Below are 23,430 nucleotides of genomic sequence, written 5' to 3'. Positions count from 1 at the left end.
TAAAATTATCCCAGAATATTTTTAGTAAGGTATGATCTTAATGACTTAGCATTTTTTTCTGGAAATATATTTGAATTTTATCAGACCTAAGCACCAAAAATTTAGGCAAGGTCATGGAAGGCCACCCTTTTTACTGGCTAGACTTGAATAGAAATCTACTCAAGAAAAGAAGTTTGTTAGGGAATTAAAAAAAAGGATAATTCTAAGTCATGGGCAAGGTGGAAATAATCTAGCCTGAAAATATATTTGGGGGTGGTACTAAGGAAAACAGTGGCTCTAAGAGGTATTGCCCTAGAGTGGGGCATGATTATTGGAATATAAAGTTGAAAATATGATTACTCTTCTATCTTCCTCTTCTTCTTTATGGCTGAATCACTCCCAAGATAGTTCTTAGCAGGTTTTTATTTATTTATTTATTTACTTATTTTTATTTTTGAGACAGAGTCTCACTGTGTCACCCATGCTGGAGTGCAGTGGTGTGATTTCAACTCACTGCAACCTCCGCCTCCTGGGTTCAAGCAATTCTCCTGCCTTAGCCTCCCGAGTAGCTAGGACTACAGGCCTCCGCCACCATGCCTGGCTAATATATATATTTTATATATATATATATATAGTATTTTTAGTAGAGATGGGGTTTCACTATGTTGGCCAGGCTGGTCTGCAGTTACTTTTTTTTTTTTTTAAAGATACTTCTTCATTCTTTCGAGGAAGCTATTAACTGCTTTTGTTTTGTTTTAGTTTTTTTGGTTTAAGATTCTGAAGTTAAGAGGAAAATCATGCAACTAATCTGTTCATGCTTTGGAAACTTGAACTTCATGATGTTGGATTTCAGCCTTTTTGCTTTTGTCTTATCCCTTTAGAAGGGGTCTGTTTTGTTTTGTTTGGCTTTATACTGTCGTTCTGGAAGAACTCAGAGCTTTCCATTGCTGCCTGTGACTTATGGCCTGTGTTACACCCATTGTTTCTGTAGGAATGATGACCCAAGAAGCTAGGAATTTGACCGCAGAAAATAGCAAAGCAATGAGGAAACTGGTTATGACCATAGGATTAGTGCCCTGAGGGTCCAGGGCAGAAATGGGTGTTAACAGCAGAGAAGCACCAGGCTTCTGCACCAGCCTACTGCTGGCTCACATTCAACACTGCCCCTATTGCTCCCAGCAGTGCAGCAAAGAAGACAAAGGAACCCATGTTTGCTGGGCCCCTGCAGGCCAGGTGCTTCCCATACATTGTCTCTGTTGATCATTTCACCTGCCGTGTGAGCAAGGCATTATCCCCACTGAAGCTTACAGAGGTTAGACTCGTCCAAGACAATATATTTTGGCTTCAAACTGACATCTGTCTGTTTCCAAAAATATTTTTCATGTGACTTATTTTTGATGTATATAAACTTATAGACAGTTCTTGAATTCTTGTCTATGTGAAGTACATATTGTGTGAAGTATTTGCATGGGGCCAGGCGCGGTGGCTCACACTTGTAATCCAGCACTTTGAGAGGCTGAGGTGAGCGGATCACCTGAGGTCAGGAGTTCGAGATCAGCCTGGCCAACATGACAAAACCCCGTCTCTACTGAAAATACAAAAATTAGCCAGGTGTGGTGGCAGGTGCCTGTAATCCCAGCTACTCAGGAGGCCGAGGCAGGAGAATCACTTGAACCCGGGAGGCAGAGGCTGCAGTGAGTCGAGATTGCATTACTGCACTCCAGACTGGGTGACAGAGAGAGACTCTGTCAAAAAAAAAAAAAAAAAAAAAAAAAAAAAGTCTGCGTGGTATTGTTTGCTTATATGATGTTTAGAACAAGGAAATGACTGAGGCTGACCATGCTCTGGCTCTGGAGGCTCTCTGGGGATACCTGGAGGAGTCTTTGGGTCACACCAAAACACTAGGATGCAGCCTAATGTGAAGATTACAACTCAAGTCTTGGCTTTGCTATTTAGCAGCTGAGTGACCTTGGGCAAGTTTTCATTGTCTCTCAGCCTCAGTTTCCTCATATATAGCATGGAAATAATACTAGTGTTTCTCTTACAGGATCACTGTGAAAAGAACATGAGATGCCCTTTGCAGGGACATGGATGGAGCTGGAAGCCATTATCTTCAGCAAACTAACACAGGAACAGAAAACCAAATACCGCATGTTCTCACTTATAAGTGGGAGCTGAACCACGAGAACATGGACACAGGGAGGGGAACAACGCACACTGGGGCCTGTGGAGGGCAGGTGGGGGGAGGGAGAGCATCAGGATAAATAGCTAATGCATGCTGGGCTTAATACCTAGGTGATGGATTGATAGGTGCAGCAAACCACCATGGCACACATTTACCTATGGAGCAAACCTGCACCTCCTGCACATGTACCCCAGAACTTAAAATAAAATAAAAGTTAAAAAGGACACGAGATAATGTAAGAAAGTAGTTAGCACATAGAAAGCTGTTACTATTCCAGTATGTCTCCTACTACCCACGGTGCCCCTTATATAAGAGCGCCCTCCTGAGGCTTTCAGAATGACTGGGGCGAGGCAGGGAATGAGAGGGGACACCAGGCCTGAGGAGTGAGGAGAACAGACTAGAATGGCTTCCTGACCGAAACTACACCCACTCAACCCCAGGCCTGTGTAATAGGCACTTCCACTTTAGTGTAAGGGTAAATCCCAGAACCCTGAAGAAACACAGCCCAGAGCTGGCATCCTTTTGGCCATTTCCTGGAGTGGAGCCGGATTTCAGAGGGCTGTCTCAAATGACAGTGTCAGCACTAGGAGCTGATGGTTAAAGCTTTGCAAGAAAACAGCATCCAGCATTTTCTCTTGCTACTCTCATGGGCCAACATGAAAGTGAGTAATGATGGACACAGGCTTTGCTTAAGTGGTGAGTCTATCATCCAACCTTTGACTATAATTATGTTGCTCAGATTAGAGCTAAGTAAACACTGGATTTGTTTTTTTTTTTTTTTTACTACGAGCAAATGAATCTTATTTCTTACTCAGCATAGTTGTCCCAGTTTGTTTATTCAACAAATGTTTAAGCGTGTTCTCCATGCGTGGTGCTTGTGGCACTGGGCATTCAGTAGAAAGCTAGAGGCCAGGCGTGGTGGCTCACGCCTATAATCCCAGCACTTTGGGAGGCCAAGGCAGGTGGATCGATCACCTGAAGTCAGAGTTCAAGACCAGCCTGGCCGATATCGTAAAACCCCGTCTCTACTAAAAATACAAAAATTAGCTGGGCATGGTGGCACATGCTTGCAATCCCAGCTACTTGAGAGGCTGAGGCAGGAGAATCGCTTGAACCTGGGAGGCCCAGGTTGCAGTGAGCTGAGATTGTGCCATTGCACTCCAGCCTGGGCAACAAGAGCAAGCCTGTCTCAAAACAAAACAAACAAAACAAAACAAAACAATGAAAAAGAAAGCTAGACCCATAGAGTTCCTGCCTTCTAGTGGAGGAGATGAGCAATTAAACAAGAGAAAACAAGTGCGGTGAGGGTGATGTGCAGGCTGGCGGAGCAGCAACAACAGCACAGAATCCTGACTACGGTTTGAACTAAACCCAAAGGGCCCCGACTCTGCCTTGATCTCTCCAGAAAGCCTCCCAGGGCCCTGACTTCCCTGTGCATGTCAGGTGACCACGGCGGTGGGCAGCTTCCCACCTCAGCCTCTTCCCTCAGTGAGATCTGGGAAACCTCCTCCCTCCTTTGCCTCTGAATTCTCACAAAGATGACCAAGGGTTTTGAGGCATAGTTTTTAGGAAAAAAACAGGGAACAAGGAGAATAATAATAAAGAAGAAAAAAAGTACAAGAAGTAAAAGGTATCTTGCCTTACTGGGCCTTGGTTAGGTGTTGAACATTGTGCTAAGAATCTTTCGATGTATATTACACTGTGTCGTTCATTTCTCTGAGGTTGATATTGTTGATATGTCCATTTTTCCAGATAAGGAAACTGAGGGTAAAGAGGAGAAAGAAATAGGTCATAAACTTAACCAAAGGCAAAGCTATTATTTGAACCCAAGAAAATGTGAAAATTAATTGATCATTTCTTAAGGGCAATTTTATTTTATTTGTTTTTTTGCAGGGGCAGTAGAGGGAGACGTTGTTGTTCCCAGAAAGGGGAATTTAGGAAGAATAAAGAAAGGAATCCTTGATAGGAGTGCTAAATCCTCCAGTACCTGGTAGTGCTGGCCACAGGAGGAGCTCAATAACTATTGAATAAGGCAGTGAGGGAGGGCATGAGGAAGGGAGTGAGGGGATGAGTGAGGCCCCTCCCAGCCTACCAGGACCTGTAGGGCTTTTCTCTCATGAATCCCAGTCACAAGCCAGCTGCCTGCATCCTCTTTTCTTCCATCTTGCAGCTGCCAGGCGTTTAGGGTAGCTTGGTGGTTGGTTTCCACCACTCTCCTCAGTCCCTGAAATCCTCATTTCTTACAACACTCGCTGTACCTGGGACTTGGTCTCCATGGCTTCTCCAGATGTTACTGCCCTGGAAGTCAATCCCACAGGACCATTTTATTTTAAGGGTCAGAGGGCTATAGTAGTTCAAGACCCCGGTGGATGCCTGAAACCATGGATAATACTGAACCCTATTTAATTGTGCTTATATGGGTATTGATGATATAATATTGCAAAATTACTGCAGACATTATAATTACATAAAAAAAATACTAAGTTGAAGAATAATTCCATGACAGTAAATCAGTCTAAAATAAATTAAAATAGAAAACTCCAAATTAATGGCAGCAAGTATATTTAAAAAATAAGAATATGAGTAAAAAGACAAGACCTGACAAAGGAGAGTTTCAACACTACTGTTTATGTATATATTATACTAAGTTTTGATTTTTTGTTCGTTTGTTTTTGAGACAGGGTCTTGCTATGTTGCCCAGGCTGGAATGCAGTAGCTATTCACAGGCATGATGGTAGCTGATTGCAGCCTCAAACTCCTAGGCTCAAGGGATCCTCCCGCCTCAGCCTCCTGAGTAGCTGGGACCAGGGCAGCATACTCTTTTTGATCTGATAACTGAGACGGCTACTAAGTGACTAACGGATTGGTAGCGTATACATTGTGGATACACTGGATAAAAGGATTATTCACATCCGAGGGTGGAGTGGGAGGGTGCAAGATTTCATCATGCTACTCAGAATGGTGCTTAATTTAAAACTTACAAATTATTTATTTTTTAGAACTTTCCATTTAATATTTTTGGACCTCAGTTCACCGAGGGTAACTGAAACTTCAAAAAGTGAAACTGCAGATAAGAGGGAACTACTGTATGACAAACAGTAAATATGAGGAAGTTGTAGAGGTTATGAAACCTTCCCAACCACTCCACGAATGACCTACTTTTAGCTCTGGCTATCATATAGTCTCCCCAGAGTCAGACGACAGTCTTGCCACTTGCCACCTGGGTAGTGGTGATCTTTAGCAGGTTACTTAATCTCCCTAATCATGTCTGTAAAATGGTCCCCATCTCCTCAGGTTGGAGTGAGCATTAAAGATGGTTCTGTATTTGAAATCTCTTAGTACAAAGAAAATGCTAAATAAATGTTGTCAAGGACTGAATTTTATCCCCCCAAAATTCATGTTGAAGCCCTAACCTCCAATGTGACTATATTTGGCGATAGCGCCTTTAGAAAGTAATTAAGGTCAAATGAGGTAAAAAAGGGTGGAGCCCTAATGCAGTAGGATTTCTGTCCTTAGGAAAAAGGGGGCCCGGCGAGGTGGCTCACACCTGTAATCCCAGAACTTTGGGATGCCAAGGCAAGCAGACGGCTTGAGCTCATGAGTTTGAGGCCAGTTGGGCAACATAGTGAAACCCCATCTCTATAAAAAATACAAAAATTAGCCTGGCATGGTGGTGTGCACCTGTAGTCCAGCTACTTGGGAGGCTGAGGTGGGTGGATGGCTTGAGCCTGGGGGTGGCGGAGATTGCAGTGAGCCAAGATGTGCCTCTGCACTGCAGCCTGGGCAACAGAGCCAGACCTTGTCTAAAAAAAAAAAAAAAAGAAGAAAGAAAAGAAAAGAAAAATGGAAGAGACACCAGAGGTGTACATGCACAGAGGGGAAAGGCCATGTGGGGACACAGAGAGAGAGTGACTGTCTGCAAGAGACCTCAGGAAAAACCAACCCTGCCAACACGTTGATCCTGGACTTCCAGTCTCCAGAACAGTGAGAAAATATATTTCTGTTGTTTATGCCACCCAGTCTGTGGTATTTCGTTATGGCGACCTGAGCAGACTAATACACATGTTCAGTCTACTTCCTTTGCTTTCCTTGTTGTTTGAACACATTTGCCAGGCAAAGTGTCAGAGCCCCTGTATTGGAAAGTGGTCAGTGTGTGGGTTGGTAAGAAGAATTTACCAAAAACAGTATAGATTTGAAAAAGGAAAGTTTTAGAAAGAAAGAATGCTGCAAAAGGGTGCAGCGGGGCACCTCAGTGAGAGAGGACTGAGCACACTGTGGTGGATTTTCCTTAGGAGCATTTATGGACCTTAAGGCGGGAGCTTAAGGGTAATTTTGACCATATCAGCCAGGTAGGTCATGATACATGATTACATCTGTAGACATTTTGGTGCCTTACTGTCAGCAAGGGTTGCACAATGAGTTTTGACATGCATGCATTCTGGAGGTATATAGAAATTCTAGTTATGACATTTTTGAAAGAGATCTAGATGCTGACTTTAGATACTAGGGAAGTTTAATTACTTCTAAATTCCTCAGATAAGGAGTTTTTGTCTCTGGAGACTGCTCGATGGTCACCAGGTGATTTTCCTCTCCTCATTTGCTCCCTGACAAATATCTTGGTCATATCTTTGACCCTTTATATTTATATTCCCCCATGTTCATGTCTACCTGCTGCCTACTGGGGTCTCAAGAAAGGGAAAATGGTCCAGTGAAGAGGGGTGATGAGTCTGTCTGGCTACTTCCTCCTGAAAGGGGGCTTTGAGGGGATAAGTTACGTTTTTCTCTTTTTTGCTCTGTGTCATAAAGGGAATGAAGGGTCATGAAAAACTCAGTCACGAGGGGTGGGGACTGGATTCTATCAAGAGGCCCCGTATAAATGGAAGTTGCTGTTGCAGGCCAGTATTGAGACTGCATAGTCATCTGTAGGTGGAATCGTTGTATTCTGGAAGATACAAACTTAATGAGAGCATTAAAAATGCAGGGAGCAAATATTAAAAGAAAAATGACAAGGAAAAAAGGTCCAAGGAATGGGAGAAGCCCAGTCTTGGTTACTTTGGGAAAGTGTGTATAACCATTTGGCTTGTTTGAAAATTTACTGGGACATTAGTTTCCACTTCTCCAGACAACAGATTTTGTTGATGACAGCACAGACTCCTCCTTGTTCAGGTGGAGGTAATCAAGAACTCATCTATTATCAAAAACCATTTCTGCTAGTGAGTATAAAGACTTTTCTAGTGCTGATAGACTTGTGCCAGTTTTTTCTAAGATTATTTAAAAGGAGATGGTAAGTTCTTGTAGTGTGATTTCACGGTAAGTAAAACCTCCCCAAATAGTGACAGTTGTGATAGTTTCCACAACTCTGGCCACAATAAGTCCTAGGACCCTTTATCTTCTGGAATGGAATTCTGAATTGGAAGTTATACTCCAGACAGTGATTTGGGTGGGAGCTATTGTTCCTAGAGTACAATGATCAGAACGAAGGGAATTATCAAGGTAGAATAGGGCCAAAACTTGAAAAGGGTTTAAATAATTATTGGCAGAGCCACAAAGTCATAAGAGTCCATGAGGGGGCAGGTATTATAGTGTGATGAGCTTATGAATGCATAAAATATATGTAGATATGAATCTATTTTATCATATACTAGTGCAAAACATACACAAATCTATTATACAAAGTTAAAATTTATCAAATCTTACACAAACACTTATGGACCATACATGGTGCCATTTGCAGTCAACAGAAATGCAGCCAAGCATGGTGGCACATGCCTGTGGTCCTAGCTGCTTGGGAGGCCGAGACAGGAGGATTGCTTGAACCCAGGAGTTCAAGGCTACAGTGAGCCATGATCGCACCACTGCATTCCACCCTAGGCGACAGAACGAGACCCTGTTTCAAAACAAACAAACAACACCCAAAAACATAAAGATGTGGTATTAAGTCATAATTGCATAAAATGAACCGTAGTAATACTATGCTACTGTAATAGTCTTGTAGCCAACTTCTGCTGCTATTGCAGTGAGCCCGAATGTTGGGAGTATTCACTTAAAACACCGTGTGACACTATCATCTCCATGTGAGCCGTTCGCTTCTCTAGTAAATTGCATATCGCAGTAAAAATGATTTCCTGAGATTCGTGTGCATTTTTTCATCATGTTTAGTACAGTGCTATCAACCTTGAATAACACCATAGGACCCATACAAAGTTCCACTAGTGATGCTGGAAGTACTCCCAGGAAGCAGAGGAAAAGTCATGACGTTATTTTAAAAAAAGAAAGGTGAATTGCTCGTTATGTAGCAGATTGAGATCTGCCGCTGTGCTTGCCCACCATTTCAAGATAAATGAATTCAGTGTAAAGACCATTGTAAAAGAAAAAATGGAAATTCATGAAGCTATCGCTGCAGCAACACCAGCAGGCACAACAACCTTGCAATTTTTGCAAAATTTTTTTATATTGATGCATAATAGATGCACATAGTTCTAGGGTGTATGTGATAATTTAATACATTGATTTATTTTGTAAAGATCACATTGGTGTACTTGCGATATCCAATACATTAAATATTTGTCTTTTTTTTGTTATACTAGAGCTGTTTGAATTCATCTAACTATTTTTAAATGTTCAAGATGTCATTCTAAACTATGGCTCCCTATTGATATATCTAACACTATTTCTTCTATCAAACCATATGTTTGTACCCATTTTTCCACTTTTCTTCATCCCCCTGACTCTTACCCTTCCTGGCCTCTAGTATCCACCAATCTACTTCCTATCTTCATGAGATCCACTTTTTTTAGTTCCCACATCTGAGTGAGAACATGTGATATTTGTCATCCTATGATTGGCTTATTTCACTTAACATAATGTCTTCCAGTTCTATCCATGTTGCTGCAAATGACAGGATTTCATTCTTTTTTATGGTTGAATAATATTCCAGTGCAGTATATATACCACATTTTCTTTATCCATTCATTCATTGATGGGCACTTAGGTTGATTCCATATTCTGGCTATTGTAAACAGTGCTACAATAAACATGGGAGTGCAGGTATTCCTTATATATATTAATTTCCTTTATTTTGGATATCTACCCAGTAGTGGAATTGCTGGATCATGTGGAAGTTCTATTTTTAGTGTTCTGAAGAACTTCCATACTGTTTGCCATAGTAGCTATACTAATTCACATTCCCACCAAACAGTGTATGAGAGTTCCCTTTTCTCCACATCCTTGCCAGCATCTGTTATTGCCTGTATTTTTGATAAAAGCCATTTTAACTGAGGTGAGATGATATCTCATTCTGGTTTTGATTTGCATTTCTCTGATAATTAATTATATTGATCATTTTTCATATACTTGTTTGCCATTTGTATGTCTTCTTTTGAAAAATATTTACTCAGATCTTTTGCCATTTTAATATCTGATTACTTGTGGGTTTGCCTTTTGTTTTTGTTTGTTTGTTTGTTTGTTTGGTATTGAGTTGTTTGAGCTCCTTATGTCTTCTGGTTGTTAATTCCTTGTCAGATGGGTAGTTTGCAAATACTTTCTCTCATTCTGTGGGTTGTGTCTTCATTTTGTTGATTGTTTCCTTTGCTGTGCAGAAAACTTTTAGCTTGATGTAATCCCATTTGTCTATTTTTCCTTTGCTTGCCTGTGCTTTTGAGGTCTTACACAAAAAAATCTTTGCCCAGACCAATGTCCTGGAGTAGTTCCCCAATGTTTACTTCTAGTAGTTTCATAATTTCTTAGACGTAAGTCTTTAATCCATTTCAATATGATTTTTGTGTATGGTGAGAATAGGGGTCTACTTTCTTTCTTCTACATGTGGATATCTAGTTTTCCCTGCACCAATTATTGAAGAGAATGTCCTTTCCCCATTACATGTTCTTGGCATCTTTGTTGAAATTGTGTTGGCTGTAAATGTGTGGATTTGTATCTTGGTTTTTTATTGTGTTCCATTGGTCTGTGTGTTTGCTTTTATGCCAGTACCATGCTGATTTGGTTGTAGTAAATTTTGAAGTCAGATAGTGTGATGCCCCCATCTTTGTAGTAAATTTTGAAGTCAAAGAGTGTGATGCCCCCAATTTTGTTCTTTTTGCTCAGGATTGCTTTGACTATTCGAGGTGTTTTTGGGATTCCATATAAATTTTAGGTTTTTTAAATATTTCTGTGAAGAATGTCATTGGTATCTTGATAGGGATTGCATTGAATCTATAAATTGCTTTGGGCAGCATCGTCATTTAGACAATATTAATTCTTCCAATTCATAGGCATAAAATATCTTTCCATTCGTTTTGTATTCTCTTCCATTTCTTTCATCAGTATCTTATAGTTTTTCTTACATAGGTCTTTCACTTCTTTGGTTAAATTGAGTCCTAATTACTATATATTCTTAGTAGCTATTGTAAATGGCATTGCTTTCTTGTTTATTTTTTTTCGGATTGTTTGCTGTTGGTCTATATAAATGCTACTAATTTTTATATGTTAATTTTCTATCATGCAACTTTACCTAATTCATTTATCAGTTCTAATAGTCTCTTTGTGGATTCTTTAGATTTTTCTAAGAACAAGATTATACCATCTGTAAACAGGGGTAATTCGGCTTCTTTCTTTCCAATTTGGATGCCCTTTATTTCTTTCACTTACCTAACTGCTCTGGCCGGGACTTCCAGTATTATATTGTCTTGTTCCAAATCTTAGAGTAAAGGCCTTCAATTTTTCCCTGTTCAGTATGATGTTAGCCGTGGGTTTGTCATATATGGTCTTTATTATTTTGAGGTATGTTTTTTCTATAGCTAATTTGATGAGGACTTTTATCATAAAGGGATGGTGAATTTCATTGAATGCTTTTTTTGGCATCTATTTAAATAATCATATGGTTTTAGTTTTTGCTTCTGTTAATGTGATGTATCCCGTTTATGGATTTGCATATGTTGAACCATCCTTCCATCCCTGGGTTGAATCCCACTTGATCATAATGAATGATCTTTTTAATGTGTTGTCAAATTCAGTTTGCTACTATTTTGTTGAGAATTTTTGCACCTATGTTCATCAGTGATATTGGCCTGTAGTTTTCTTTTTTTGTTGTATCCTTGTCTGGTTTTAGTATCAAGGTAATGGTGGCTTTGTAGAATAAGTTTAGAAGTATTTCCTTATCTTCAATTTTTTTGGAAGAGTTTGAGTAAAATTGGTATTAGTTCTTTTCTAAATGTTTGGTAGAATTCAGCAGTAAAACCATCAAGTCCTGGGCTTTTCTTTTATGGGAGACATTTTATTACAGCTTCAGTCTTGTTATACATTATTGGTTTACTGAGTTTTCTATTATTTTCATGGTTTAATCTTGGTAGGTTGTATGTGTTCAGGATTTTAACCATTTCTTCTAGGTTTTCCAATTTCTTGGTGTATAGTTGTTCATAATGTTACATAATGATTCATTGTATTTCTGTGGTCCTAGTGGTTATGTCTCTTTTTTTGTTTCTAATGTCATTTAATCTGGTCTTCTCTCTCTCTTTTTTTTTTTAGTCTAGCCAAAGATTTATTGATTTTGTTTGTCTTTTCAAAAAAACCCAACTTTTTGTTTCATTGATCTTCTGTACTGTTTTTAGTCTCAATGTCATTTATTTCTGTTCTGATATTTATTATTTCTTTCCTGCTACTAATCTTGGGTTTGGTTTATTCTTGCTTTTCTAGTTCCTTGAGCCGCATCATTAAGTTATTTATTGGACGTCTACTTTTTAAAATATAAATGTTTGTTGTTATAAGCTTTCCCTTTAGTACTGCTTTTTCCATATCCCATAGATTTTGGCATGTTGTATTTCCATTTTCATTTGTTTCAAGAAGTGTTTAAATTTCCTTCTTAATTTCTTCATTGATCCATTGGCCATAATTTAATTCAGAAACTATACAAACACATAGAAATTAAACAACATGCTCCTGAATGAGTTTCCTCTTATTGTTGATTTCTGGTTTTATTCCATTGTGGTCAGAAAAGATACTTGATATGATTTCTACTTTTTTGCATTTGTTCAGACTTGTTTTATGGCCTAAGATATGGTCTATTCTTAAGAATGTTCTGTGTGCTAATGAAAAGAATGTGTATTCCACAGCAGGTAGGTAACATATTCTGTGAATGTCAGTTAGACCTATTAGGTCTTGTGTGTAGTTTAACTCTGCTATTTCTTTGTTAGTTTTCTGTCTGGAAGATCCATTCATTACTGAGAGTGAAGTATTAAAGTCCCTTGTTACTATTGTATTTCAGTCTGTCTCTCCCTTGAGATCTATTAATGTTTGCTTTATATACTTGGGAGCTCCAGCGTTGGGTTGCATATATATTTGTAATTGTTATATCCTCTTGCTGGATTGACCCCTTTATAATTATATAGTGACCTTCTTTGTCCCTTTTTACAGTCTTTGATTTGTAGTCTATTTTATCTAAGTATACCTCCTCCTGGTCTTCTTTTGGTTTCCAGTTGCATGGAGCATCTTTTTTTACCCCTTCCCATTCTGTCTATATATGTCTTTATAGGTGAAGTGGGTTCTTGTAGGCAGTACATATTTAGGTCTTTTTAAAAAAAAATCTACTCTGCTGTTCTATGCCTTTTAATTGGAGAATTGAGACCATTTACATTCAGTGTTATTATTGATAAGCAAGGACTTACTATTGTCATTTCGTTGCTTATTTTCTGATTGTTTTGTAACTCCTTGCTTCTTTTCTTACTGTCTTCCTTTGTGGTTAAGAGATTTTCTCTGGTAGTATGTTTTAATTTGTTGCTTTTTATTTTTAGTGAATCTATTATAGGTTTTTGCATTGTGGTTACCATGAGGCTTACAAGAAATATAGATATAAAAAGTTATTTTAAAGAGATCATAACTTATCTTGGATCATAAAGAATAGAAACAAAAAAATGAAAAAAGCTATGCTTTAACTCCATCCCTTCCACATTTGACTTTTAGTTATCTCATTTACACATTTTTATATTACCTATCTCTTAACAGGTTGCAGTAGCTTTTTTATATAGATTTGTCTTTTGGGCTTCATACTACAGTTATGAGTAGATTGCACACCACAATTACAGTATTAGAGTATTCTGGGTTTGTCCATGTATTTAATTTTACCAGCGGGTTTTATACCTTCAAATGTTGTTGTTTCTGCATGTTAACTTTCTTTTCAGATTGAAAAACTCCCTTTAGCATTTTTTAAGAGACAGGTCTGGTGGTAGTGAATTTTCTCAGCTTTCGTTTGTCTAGAAAGTTCTTTATCTCTCCTTCATTTGTTTTTTATTTTGTTAGTTTTTTTGTGGTATAATATTCATAATATAAAATTCTAATTTTAACAATTATTGACTATTCACTTCAGTGGCATCATATGCATGAACAATGTTGCAAAAATGTTATTATTTATTTTTAGAACTTTTTCATCATCCCAAACAAAAACTCTTTTTTTCCCTCTCTTTTTCATATTTGAAGAATAACTTTGCTGAATATGGTACTCTTGGATAGCAGTTTTTTTTTTCTTTTAGCACTTTGAAAATGTCGTTTCACTCCCTCTTGGCCTGTATGGTTTTCAATGAGAAGTCTGTTGCCAGACAAACTGGAGCTCCTTTATATGTTATTTGCTTTTCTTTTGCTGCTTTTAGAATTTTCTGTTGTCCTTGACATTTGAGAGTTTGATTATTATGTGCCTTGGGGTAGTTTTATCTGGGTCAAACCTGTTCTGTATTCCCTGAGCTTCCTGTATCTGAATATTTATATCTTTCTCAAGTTTGGAAAGTTTCTGTTATTATTTCTTTGAATAAGCTTTCTAACCTTTGCTATTGTTCAACTCCCCCTTCATCACCAATAATTCTTAGATTTGGCCTTTTGAGGTGGTTTTCTGTATCTTGTAGGCAATCATTGCTTTTCATTCTTTTTTCTCCTTTGTCTGTGTGTTTTCAAATAGCCTGTATTCAAGTTCACCGAGTGTTTCCTCGACTTGATCTATTCTGCTGTTGAAAGCCTCTAATGAATTTTTCAGTATGACAAATGTATTTCTCAGTTCCAAGATTTCTGTTTTTAAAAAATTATTTCAATATCTTTGTTAAAATCCTCTGATAAATTTCTGAATTGCCTTTCTGTGTCATCTTGGAGATCACTGAATTTCCTTAAAACTGCTATTTTGAATTCATCAGATAGCTCACATATCACCATCTCATTAGGGTCAGTTACTGGTTTCTTTGCTTTGTCTATTTGGAGAGTTCATGTTTCTGTTTGCTGTTGTTTCTTGTGGACCTACATCTATGCCTTTGCATTGGAAGATCGGTTATGTATTTCTCCTCTGTCTGGCTTGTTTTGGTTTTTATTGGATATGTTTGCTTGAAGTTTCTTTACTGCTAGGTCACAGCCTCCTTTTTGGCTCTAGGTGGTGCCTTAAGCCCAGGTTCACTTTGGCTCCAGTAAACGATTATAGCACTGTCCTTTCCAAATAGGGGAGGTCCCAAAGGGGATGTACTGGTAATTTGGGAAGGCTGTCTAGAGGTTTGTGCCCAGGGGACTTGTAGGATGAATCCCCTACAATGTGGCAATGCAGAAAAGCTGCTCTGTTTTGGTGCCTCCTTTGGCTGAGTGAAACAGCATAGTTTCCAGGGCTGTAAATGGCAGTCTTAACTCCCCTCTTTGTCTCTGCCTGTTCTCGGGAATATTTCTCCCTTCAGGTGCTCATGATGCTTCCCATAGGTTAAGGCAAGGAGAGATCTCCTGACAGGGAAACCAAAATGTTGGAGAAACTGGTTGTCCACCTCAATTTCACTTTTTTGAGGGGGATATCTTTCTGTTTTGTGCTGGGAAGAATGGGAGGAGGGGTACTGCAGATGTGGAAGTCTGAGTATATTACCATCTGCTTAAAGTTTATTTATTTATTTTTTTTAACTTCGCTGTGGCCCCAGAAACTCTCTCATGTTGATATTTGAGCTCTGGGATATTTCTGGTTTTGATCTCAGAGCTGTATATTTGTTTTTGGTTTTCTGTTGGGGAGAGTGACGCAAGCTTGTTTCTACATTACCATTTTGGAATCAAAAGCTGAAATACCCTTTAATCTTGTATTGAAAATACAGCTTTTACGTAGATGCAGGACTGCTATAAGAAAGGCATACCCATAGACTCTAATATGATTAGTGAAAAAACAAAGTCCTTACATAACAAAGCATAAGGAAGGTGAAGGAACTAAAGCTGGAGCATTTAATGCCAACGAAGTATGGTTTGATAATTTTAGAAAGAGATTTGCCTTTAAAAATGTCAATATAAGAGAATAAGCAGCTCTTACCAACCAAGAGGCAGCAGATAAATTCCTGGACACTGTTAAGAAAATCATTGAGGGCTAAGTGCAGTGGCTCACACCTATAATTCCAGCACTTTGGGAGGCCAATGTAGGCAGATCACATGAGGCCAGGAATTCGAGACCAGCCTGCCCAACATGGTGAAACCCCAACTGTACTGAAAATATGCACACACAAAAAAATTAGCCAGGCATGGTGGTGTGTGCCTGTAATCCCAGCTACTTGAGAAGCTGAGGCAAAAAAAATCACTCGAACCAGGAGGCGGAGGTTGCAGTGAGCCAACTCGTGCCATGGCACTCTAGCCTGGGTGACACAGAAAGACTCTATCTCAAAAAAAAAAAATCATTGAGGAGAAAGAATATCTACCTGAACAAGTTTTCAGTGCAGATGAGATTGTGGATATGGCAAAAAAAAAAAAAAAAAAAAAAATGGAGGGAAGTTGAAGGTTTTCAAGATGATCCTGGAGAAATTTAAGAGCTAACAAACACCACACCAAAGACAGCAGAAGACAACTTGATGGAGATGAGTGATTTCAAACCAGTGCCAGGTGATGAAGACGATGTATGGAAAGCAGTTCCAGAAAGCAAATTGACATTAGACAATCTAGCAGAGTGGTTCTGATCATTCATGACTGCTTTTGACTTTTTTTCTAACATGGACCCTACTAAGATATAGACACTGAAACTAAATCAAATGGTGAAAGAAGGATCAGTACCATATAGAAAATTTTTAGAGAAATGAAAAAGCAAAAATCAAATAGAAATTATAATGTATTGCTGTAAAGTTACACTGAGTGTGCCTGGTTATTCCACCTTCTCTTCCACCTTCTCCATCTTTTCTGCCTCTGCCACCCATGAGACAGCAAGACCAACCCCTCTTCTTCCTCTTCCTCCTAAGCCTACTCAACAGAAGATGATGAGGGTGAAGATCTTTATGATAATCTACTTCCGTTTAATGAGTAGTAAATATACTTTCTCTTCCCGATGATTTCTTTAATAGCATTTTTTCTCTAGCTCGCTTTATTGTAAGAATACAATATATAGAAAATATACAAAATATGTGCTAATCAACTATGTCATTGATAAGTCTTCTGGTCAACAGTAGGCTATTAGTAATTGAGTTTTTGGGAAGACAAAAAGTTATGCACAGATTTTTGACTCTGCAAGGGTTTAGCACCCCAACCCCTGCATTGTTCAAGGCTCAACTGTAAAATAACATGTGATTGTGAAGGGTTTTTATTAACAATTTTAGGCATTGTTGTCATGTAATGGAGATGTTTGAGGGCCACAGGGAGAACCCCTAGAACTTTCCAAATCATGCCAATTAAGTGCCCACTTGGTCACACGGTTATTGATTTTTACCTTAGTGTAAGAGCACTTACTCCCTTGTTACCTTAAATTCCTTTTGCCACCCATCTGGTTCTCCAGTTTCTAATTAAAATTTGGAAGTTTCATGAAAATTCGGCAGGAACAGTTTTTATGAAATATTCGCTACAGTGGAGCAGATTGTGGTGCTCATCCGAGGCAGCTCTCAAACTAATTTAACTCTCAGCTCTGTAGACTTCATACAGAAAGGCAGGGGAAGCAAAAATGGAGCTGTGATGAATGATGCCAGTTGAAATGCCTCATGCTTCTGACTCATTTCAGAACCATTATCATCTCGATAGAAACATCCCCTCTACCCTCCATATTTTTGCGAGGAAACGTTACTAGAAAAGCAAGGTCCAGAGAGAAGCAATGCATTAATGTTGTGATTAGGCTTAAAGATAAAGCAGCACTGGACATCCAGAGTTGTCTTGGTCACTGGATCAAAGGGAAGAAATAGCATTTGAAGATATGGGAAGGGAAAAGTCTACATACCTAAAGCAGGGCTGACATCATATAATGATAAATAGCTGTTACTTACTAAATATTTACTCTGTGCCTGACACCGTGATTATAAATAAATGTTCTCGTTTGATTCTCAGAATTGCTGAATTAGTCAGGTGAGGCTAACAGCCATAACAAACATCCTCAAATCTCAGTGGCTTGATATTTTAAAGGCTGATTTTTACCCATGGCACAGTATGGGCAGAAGGCAGGGGAGGGATTCAGGTTCCTTCCTGAATAAACTCACCCTCCCCAGGACCTTGAAGTTCTTCACTGGATCTTCTGCATCTCACTGGCAGATGAGGGTAGAGGGAGCAAGTTCACATGGCAGGGACCCCATGGGAGGGTTCTTAAGATCTAGGCCTGGATATAGCATGCATCACTCCTGCCAACATTCCATTGGATAGAATGCAATCACATGGCCTGCCTAGCTGCAAGAAAGGTTGGGAAAAGTGCACTACGACTATGACCAGGAGGAAAAGGAAAGTGTGAGGAACACATAGTCTCTGACCTAAGTACTTATCATTACCCCCATATTACAGATGAAGCTGAGTTTTAGACAGGTAAAGCAACTTGCCCAATAGCACATAGCAAGTAAATGGTAGAATCAGGATAGGTTTTTGGCATGGTAAGTTCTTGGAAGAGCCCAAGAACCTGACTACAAGTTATTGAGCTTTGCAAGTAGAGCAGAAACTGTCACATTTACGGAGCATGTTCTACAAACCTGGGCATTTTTTTTTTTGAATTTGTGGACATTGCAGTGAAATATGTAGACATTATAGTTTTCAACACTACGATGGAAAGACAATAGTGGGAACAGGGTGAGGACAAGGTAATCTAAAGGTGATACCTCTTTAAGTACTTGATTCCCCACAAAGGTTCAGGTCTGGTCCCCTGGCTTGCTCCCCAGGTGTAAGATGATAGAACTGAGCTCATCTTTTGCTGCACGCAAGCATGCACCCTTAACCACTGCAGACTCTCTCAAAGATTTATTTAAGATTCCCTTGTTTAACAGCACCTACTTTGATATGGCTACAGGGGAACCTACCACATTTTAGACTTAAGTGCAAGGCATTAGATCTTATCCCACCACTTCCTTGTCCCACAGAGCAGTGGTAGTCCCAGTGTGTCACCTGAGGCCTAAGGTGATGAATTTATTTCCCTACGCTGTGTTCAAGCCATGTAGAACTATCAATATCCACATAAACTCACCATGTTCTCTTGACTCCCGGCCTTTGTACTCATTGTTCCCTCAGCCCCAATGAGTCTAGAATCACTGGTGTGGACCTAGATGTCGGCAATTTTCTTTAGCTACTCAGGTGGTTCTATTTTATGGCCAGGGTTGAAATCCAATGACAAGATCAGTCTAAGCCAATCGTGGCCAGTCACATTCTCCTTGGCCAGATCAGTGAATGAACATACTCCTTATCAATCAACATAGATAGGATTTTGGGAAGTCAATTCTCATGATATGATCACTATCAGTTCTCTGATTGTCATAGACTATCTTGAGTGTATTTTCAAGGGCCCCTTGTATTAGTCATTTCTCACACTGCTATAAAGAAAAACCTGACACTGGGTAATTTATAAAGAAAAGAGGTTAAATTGGCTCACAGTTCTGAAGGCTATACAAGAAGCATGGCAGCATCTGCTTCAGGGAAGGCCTCATGGAGCTTTTACTCATGGCAGAATGCAAAATGGGAGCAGGCTTCTAACATGGCAGGAACAGGACCAAGAAAGAGAAGAGAGAGGTGCTACATGCTTTTAAACAACCAGATCTCATGATAACTCACTCACCTGCTATCACAAGAACAGGACCAAGGAGATGCTGCTAACCCATTCATGAGAATTCTGCCACCATGATCCAATCACCTCCCATCAGGCACCACCTCCAACACTGGGGATTACAATATGACATGAGATTTGGTGGGGACACAGATCAAAACCATATCACTCCTATAACACTTTCAGCTTGTTCCTATCATAGAATTCTTCCTTGTTATGCAATAGGCCAGCCTGGGAGATGCTGCCCTAATGATTTGGAAGACTATCTACTCCTATGTGCCATTGTAGTTCAGTAGGGCACCCTAGGGCCACCGCCACTCTGCAGAACACGAAGTGGTGACAGTGGGTTCTAGTTCTCTGCAACAAGTCTAAAATGTGGTAGAAAGGGGAACTTTCAAAGCATTTTGTACATGTTGTGAGGAAAGAATGACTGCCGCTTTAAATCTTGACTCCTCTGTACACCACTTGGCCCTCAATATAAAATCTGTAAATAGCCCTGCCTTTCTACGTCTCCCAGCTCCCCACCCTGCATGGATTCTGTGTCCAGACAAGTGAAGGTTTCTTGTGACTGACCCTGAGTTTCCTGCTACTCTGCCTTTGGTCACACTGTTTGCTTTCCTAGTATGCTCATCTCTTCCCCTTCCCAAACTCCTCAAATGTTACCACCTTAAACTAAAGCTAAGGGTTTCTAGGTTCTCCAGCGGAGAATGGAGTCAAGAAAAGGGTTCTAGGAAAATTTCAGGGTGTGGATGCTGCATCTGTTGATCCAGCCACCTAGGCACTATAGATGTACCTTAGGCACAAAGTGGCTCTGTGTGTGTAAACTGGAAGTTCGGCACCCCACAGGTGCTGTGACATCAGAAGCTCAGACCTGATTAGTGCAGGTGTTCCAAGGGTGGGCACAGTCCTGGAGCAAGAGAGAAAAAGAGAGAGGGAGGGAGAGACAGAGATAGACACACACACACAGAGAGAGAGAGACCATTTATCACCTAAAAATCTCTAAGAATCTTTTAGGACTGTCAGTAGTTATCTGTCTTGATACTGTAGTAATATTAAAACAAATAGGGTCTCATTCTAGATAACTGAACTTTATGGTTTTTGCACTGATGTAAAGCAACACAAACAGCAGACAACAGAGCCCTTTGGTGGACTCACCAGACTTTCTGGTTTCTTCTATGAGGTAATATTAACTAATTAACAATGAATAAGTTAATCACTTTGGACTATCTGCTCCTGGTACTTCTACCAGGGTACTTCATGGGAAAAGTACCCCATAGGAGTAGGATAGGTTCCCCTGATCAATAAGATGAACTTCAGTTATTATGGTTTGAGCACCATATTAGTCCGTTTTCACGCTACTGATAAAGACATACCCGAGACTGGGTAATTTATAAAGAAAAAGAGGTTTAATGGACTCATAGTTCCACATGGCTAGGGAGCCCTCACAATCATGGTGGAAGGCAAAAGGCACGTCTTACATGGCAGCAGGCAAGACACAGAATGAGAGCCAAGTGAAAGGGGTTTCCCCTTACAAAACCATCAGATCTTGTGGCACTTATTCACTACCATGAGAACAGTATGGGGGAAATCGCCCCCATGATTTAATTGTCTCCCACAGGGTCCCTTCCACAACACCTGGAAATTTTGGGAGCTACAATTCAAGATGAGATTTTGGTGGGGACACATCCAAACCATATCAAGCACTAAAACAAATGAGACATTATTTTGCACCAAAGGTAGATGAAGCAGGACATGCCAATCAAATTGATGAAATAAAGCACCTTTAATTTTGTGTCTCATTTACTTCCTCAAATTTCTGATGTACTGAAATGATTCAGTAAGTGCATACTAAGGGCTTGTCGTCTGCTGGGCACTCTTGAAAGTGCTGGAGTGTGGCAGGGAACCAGGCAGAATGGTCCCTAACCTCAAGGAGCTTCTGGTCTGTACCTAGAAGCTCTTGCTCTGTTTTCAGAATCTCTCTTTTGCTGGTATCTGGCTGTGATAGAGGGAATTCAAAAGCAGCTTTAAAATGTTCCCTGCAGAAGAACAAAGCAGTAGTTACCAGTATGAGAAGAGGGGAATTGCTACTTTGACACCTACAAATTGAAGGATGGATGCCTTTGTTTCACATCTGTTTTCTCCATGTGAGAAGCAGCCAGCTCCACTGATTGTGTACTGTTGAGGGTGACCACTCCATTTTTCTCTCCTGGAAACATGTAATTTAATGTGAAGCATCTATTGATGAACTGCAAGTATGAAGAATTCTCAGGATAATGTACTTGATTTTCCGCTTGAAATGCAATTCACATTTATTAAGTATCTTCTCTATACAAGGCATGGAGCAAGGTGCTTCATGCACATAATCTCATTTAAGCCTCACAGTTGCCTCTGAGGTAGGTGCATCATTAGCCAGCTTTTATAGACAGGATAAAAGGGAAAAGAGGAAATGGTAGCCCAGGATTCCAAAAAGTGCAAATTCATTTCCAGTGGATGAATACACTTATGATTTTGTTTCTCTTAGATGGGTTATGATAAACATCTTTAATATTAATACCTGCCTTACATTTGCATAATTCTTTCAACTTTTCAAAGCACCTCTTTTATATCTTATTTGATGCTCACGCTAAGCCCTATGCTCCTAACAGTCTCGAACTCCTTGATGGTGTCTCTTTGAGACCCGAAATCTCTGCAGAGCTGGCTTTTGTTGCATAGCTAAGGTTCAGGACTAAGCTAATAAAAATCTTGCTTCCAGACATCTAATCTGCATCTTCATTTGCAAGGTCTCCTTGGGATGGTGTGACCTGCTGTTTAGTAAGGACATCAGTGCTCTCATACCAGTGATTACTATGGTTACATCTGCCCCAACATTCTCTAAAGCCCTAGATTTTAGAAATATTGGTGTCTTTACTACCTTGTCCTTGTCTGGATCTTCCTGTCATGCCTGAGTTAATGATAGCCAAAGGGAAAGGAATGAAATAAAAAGAAGGAAAAAGACAGCTCTGCGAGCTTGTACACTGAGGTGCATGTATTCTCAAAAAAACCAGAAACCAGCCTAAATGAAGAGGGAGGGGATGGTGGCAGATGAAGCATAAAGCAGGTGCTTACTTAATTGCTGCAGCTGGTGCCAAGTGTTTGGCATAATTTTTCTCCTTATTTTCAGTTATTGGCACTGTTATTTTACTTTTTAGCTGAAGCATCTGAGAACAGTCTAGGAAGCTTCTCTGCTCCTCTCACTTTTACAGGAAAGCAAGCAGGCATTTTTTTTTCCTGAAAGTATTGTAAATAAACACAATCCTTGAAATTTTTTCTTGTGCCCCAAAACAACTCATCGACTATAGAAAAGGAAGAGAAATTGGCTTAAATGCAATTTGACGTTTTCATTCTGCCAAAATTACTATGGGTTGAATTTTTAATTTGATTCAGAAGACGATTCAACTCTTCAGCCTCATCTATGTGATTTTGATTTCAGAATAGCATGTCTGAGACCAGAGCTTCCTAAGCTGTTTTCTTTTAAAACACAGATTGTTAAATTCTCCAATTGACATGGCATATTCATTTTGCTATTTGACTTTTTTCTTTTAAGTAGTGAAGGTAAAAGTTGCAAAAATATTGGATGAAAGTCATTTCATGCCCTGTTATTCCACCAATTTTTAAGAAGAGTAAGCGCTGTGCCAAAACCTTATATAGAACAATGTGCAAAAAACAATACAAGGACCCATGAGGAATGCAAAGATAAACAAGATGTAGTCTTTTTCTTTCAGCAGATTTAGTCCTGAAAGGAGAATAAAATGAGTACAAGCAGTAACATAACAGTTTTGAGGGAAGTAACAATGATATGCTAGAAAAAAAACAGCACACGTATATCAATTACTTTTGATGGCAGATCTAACATAAAGAAAATAAAAATGTTTCATCTTTCTCCCTTTTAAAGTAATTCTGCTTAGAGAATGCTATTTAATCACTGTATTTAAGGTGACATTTGAATTCTGAAGGTTTTATCTCCTATTGACTCTATTCTAGAGAGAGAGAGAGAGAGAATGTGCATGTGCACAGTTTTGAGCAGAAAAAAATATTTTTATTTTAGAATTTTGTTTCAGATTGCATTTCAGGAAAAGGAAAGGAGAAAAATCGTGCTCCCAGAGGGCATTGGGAAATGTGGGTTACAGTCTTGTTTTCACCTTCAGCCATTTGTGTTTCTGGGTTCCTGAGTGCTTAGGCTGGGTAACTCCAAGTTTCCTTTCAGTCTTCATAGTCTGAGTGTGATGCCTCACATCTTGTCCTGAATGAATCCAGTGGCTTTCCCATA

At 39.4% G+C, this 23,430-nt stretch overlaps 1 long non-coding RNA gene across 1 annotated transcript in view; it reads left to right on the top strand.

Annotated features, from left to right (window-relative positions):
* The window catches only part of LOC117974692 (uncharacterized), a 48,248-nt gene that overhangs the window by 9,633 nt on the left and 15,185 nt on the right, over positions 1–23,430 (top strand). Inside the window, exon 3 of the long non-coding RNA XR_004664796.3 lies at positions 2,027–2,826. This is a non-coding gene — a long non-coding RNA (uncharacterized LOC117974692). The remainder of the gene's footprint in view (positions 1–2,026; positions 2,827–23,430) is intronic.

Source organism: Pan paniscus, chromosome 8, assembly GCF_029289425.2.
Source record: "Pan paniscus chromosome 8, NHGRI_mPanPan1-v2.0_pri, whole genome shotgun sequence".
In the NCBI taxonomy this organism is placed as follows: Eukaryota; Metazoa; Chordata; class Mammalia; order Primates; family Hominidae; genus Pan; species Pan paniscus.
This window is presented reverse-complemented; position numbering and strand designations above follow the sequence as displayed.